Source organism: Danio aesculapii, chromosome 22 (assembly GCF_903798145.1).
Source record: "Danio aesculapii chromosome 22, fDanAes4.1, whole genome shotgun sequence".
Lineage (NCBI taxonomy): Eukaryota > Metazoa > Chordata > Actinopteri > Cypriniformes > Danionidae > Danio > Danio aesculapii.
The window spans coordinates 29,627,679-29,631,838 of NC_079456.1; positions in this window are offsets into that span (position 1 = coordinate 29,627,679).

Here is a 4,160-nt window from a genome sequence, read left to right on the forward strand (position 1 = left end):
AATGGTCATTTACAGCTCTGACTGAACACACAGCAGGTGGATGATGGGCAGAGATGCTGGAAAACATGTTGACCAGCTGTCTTCGAGTACCAGTGTAGGGAACCCCTGATAAACTGTGCCAGATTCCTGTAATAACATGACATATTGCTCAAACGCGACTTACTTTTAGCATAACGGCTAATTTTAGCCTAATCAAAGCAACATCGCTACTGGCAATGTGCATCATTTATTTCAGTTCCTTCGTGTAAAACTCAATAATGTTATTAAACGAATACAAACTGTACTTACACGGTAGGAGTCTTGTGATCATTGTCCAACTTTTCGCCGCGTCCTCATGTTCTCGTGGTGCTGGACAAAACCGGAAGAAAATGAAATTTGAAAACAGCACCCTAGAATCCCGCGGCCACAGGATTATGTTAGTCATATCGCGAGATTTGTTAGCGTTAGGTGCAAAAAATAAATAAAATTGCATTATGGTTTTAGAAACAGTGACTTTACTATCCTTTCACCGCACAGGACACTTTATGAATGTAATTGGTCAGTTGACAAGATGTAAATAAAAGTGATTTCTGTATTTCATGGACATGGTATATATTAAACTACATGTACATAAAATCGTAAATACACGCAACCCCAATATAAATAGACATGTTTAAATGTATACAAGCATATATTAATGCATTTTAGGACATGTTGTGCATTGGTGCCGTGCGGTCGCGACGAATTTTGGCTGTGGAAAGCACGTCGCTTTCAGACCATCAGTACACAATTGATGCCGTCGCGGAGCGACATCTTTTGGCCGGGGAAAGCACGTTGTCGTCCGACCAATGTTTGCTGGGTAATAACACATTAATAAATAATACCAAGTTTTAAGTGCAAAGAGGATTCTTTTTGAAAAATAGAATTGAAGAAGTTAAAGACAACTGAAATGAAAGCACAAACATTCAGTACAAATATTCTAAGTATGCCTAAATAAAAAATAAATGCCTAAATGTAAAGAGATGTTCATGTGGTACATGTGGTGAAACACTAAGAAACGGTCAGGCGCATGGTCTAAAGCAGTGGCGCAATTCCCGGGGGGGACAGGGGGGACATGTCCCACTCACTTTTTTTTTAGATATAACGTTAGCACAGGCCCGGATTGGATAATCAGGAGGACCGGGATAATTCCCGGTGGGCCGGTCCGTGTTTTGGCCGCGAGGGCTGGGCCCCTAGCTGCTCGCACTCTCAGCCGTCGCACTTTTTTCATTCATTAATTTATTATTTGACCATAGCCTCACTCTTTTTACTCGTTATTTTGCCGCAGATTCACTCTTATTTTTTATTTTCTCGCAGCCCCGTGAGCAGAATGCAGCCTGCAGGTTAATGATGATGTACCATAATTCGACCCCAAACACATGAACAAATAAATTAATAAATAAGGGAAAGAAAACATCTAGCCTTATAGGCTGAGTTCTTTTTGATTATAATCGCCGTTAAGTTTCCGTTTTAAATGTAAGGCTGTTGCATAAAATAATAAAATTGCATAAAACAATACAATTTTAATTTATAAGTGACTTTGCTGCGTCCCCCTTGATGTTTCAATAACGCATAATAATCTATACACCATATTAAAGACACTTAAATAGTCTACTTAACACTTTCCTTAAGATCACAGAATAATATGCAACATCTAATTTCGGGGAAGTTCTGGGGGCAGGGTTTGCGTGACATGCTACAAGCTAGCCCGACAGTGAAAACGCGACATGATTTCGGCCTCACTGATGCCCATTAACACCTGACAGACAAGCTTTTGGTTATGAGTGTCATGATTACCAGCGATCTCTAACCACCAGAGGTCGCTGGTAAGCACTCACCCTCACAATAACTTATGGACTACAAATCCGCCATTCATGGACTACATTTTCATACATGCACTCTGTTCACAAACACACATGCTTCCTCATTTAGACTGATTACATTTGCACCAGCTGAGAATTGTCAGAGACTGATTACACACACTATTTAAACCACACACACTCTCACTTCCATTGCCGAGTCTTGTTTAACTATTAGTGACATTACAACGCGTTTCCCTTAGTCTTGTTCCCCCGTGTTTTGATCTTTGCCTGGTTTCCCTTTCTCCTTGTCTGCCGCCTGTCTACCGACCTCTCGCCTGTGTTTTGACAACGATTCTGGACTGCCTTTACACATCTATTTGCACCTGTGTTGACCATTGCCTCCCTGACATCGAATAAACCTGCACGTGGATCCAAACCTCAGTTGTCTCTGTCACTCCCCGTGTTACAGAAGACTCGGCCAAACATGGATCCAGCGGGGATTAAAATCATGTGCCTGCGTCAAGGAGCCCGGTCAATTGAAGAATATGTGCAAGACTTTATTAATCTGGCTCATTTAACTACGTTGAACGAGGTATGCTTAATGATATTCTTCCATGGCGGATTATCTGAGCCTCTTTATTCAGCCATGCCACTGTGCGAACCCCAATGGACAATAGAAAAGTATATCGAACTGGCACTACAAATGAGTGGGTCCCCCTTCACCGTGGGCGAGGTGGAGGAGACCCCTAAATATTTTTTGGGAGGGGGCAATGTACAGCAGGACCAGAGGACAACAGGGCTTGCTGTACATCCCACTGACACATTAATGCTGGCATCACCATCTCTGCAGTCTACAGTACATCCTCCAGCTCACAAGATGGCCGCTTCCAGTCCGCCAGCTCACAAGATGGCCGCTTCCAGTCTGCCAGCTCACAAGATGGCCGCTTCCAGTGCTCCAGCTCACAAGATGGCCGCTTCCAGTCCTCCAGCTCACAAGATGGCTGCTTCCAGTTCTCCGGCTCACAAGATGGTTTCCTGTTCCGAGTCTGTTCCTGCCTTTGTTCCTGCCATAGTTCCAGTTCAAGTTCCTGAAAGACCATCACCAGAGCCACTACTGCCAGTGCCACTGCCTGAGCCACTGCCGCCAGAGCTCCCAGAACCACTGCCAGACCCACCACTGCCGCCAGTACTGCCAGAGCTGCCAGATCCTCCAGAGCTGCCACATCCTCCAGAGCTGCCAGATCCTCCAGAGCTGCCAGATCCTCCAGAGCTGCCAGATCCTCCAAAGCTGCCAGATCCTCAGTCATTTCCAGAGCTGCCAGATCCTCCAGAGCTGCCAGATCCTCCAGAGCTGCCAGATCCTCCAAAGCTGCCAGATCCTCCAAAGCTGCCAGATCCTCAGTCATTTCCAGAGCTGCTAGATCCTCCAGAGCTGTCAGATCCTCCAGAGCTGCCAGATCCTCAGTCACCACCACAGCTGCCAGAGCCGCTGCCAGAGCCACTGCCTGAGCCACAGCCACCACTGCTGCCAGAGCCGCTGCCACCGCCTGAGCTTTCTGAATGGCGGCGGCCATTCAGAAAGCTTCCTGAATGGCCGCCGCCTGAGCTTCCTGAAAGGCCGCCGCCTGAGCTTCCTGAATGGCCGCCGCCGCCTGAGCTTTCTGAATGGCCGCCGCCGCCTGAGCTTCCTGAATGGCCGCCGCCGCCACCTGAGCTTCCTGAATGGCCGCCGCCGCCGCCACCTGAGCTTCCTGGATGGCTGCCGCCTGAGCTTTTTGAATGGCTGCCACCGCCGCCTGAGTTTCCTGAATGGCTGCCACCGCCGCCTGAGCTTTCCGAATGGCCGCCGCCTGCGCTTCCTGAATGGCCGCCGCCTGCGCTTCCTGAATGGCCGCCGCCTGAGCTCCCTGAATGGCCTCTGACGCCTGAGTTTCCTGAATGGCTGCCACCGCCGCCTGAGCTTTCTGAATGGCCGCTGCCTGAGCTTCCTGAATGGCCGCCGCCTGAGCTTCCTGAATGGCCGCCGCCTGCGCTTCCTGAATGGCCGCCGCCTGCGCTTCCTGAATGGCCGCCGCCTGCGCTTCCTGAATGGCCGCCGCCTGCGCTACCTGAATGGCCGCCGCCTGCGCTTCCTGAATGGCCGCCGCCTGCGCTTCCTGAATGGCCGCCGCCTGCGCTACCTGAATGGCCGCCGCCTGCGCTACCTGAATGGCCGCCGCCTGCGCTACCTGAATGGCCGCCGCCTGCGCTTCCTGAATGGCCGCCGCCTGCGCTTCCTGAATGGTCGCCGCCTGAACCTTCTGAATGGTCGCCGCCTGAGCTTCCTGAATGGCCACCAGG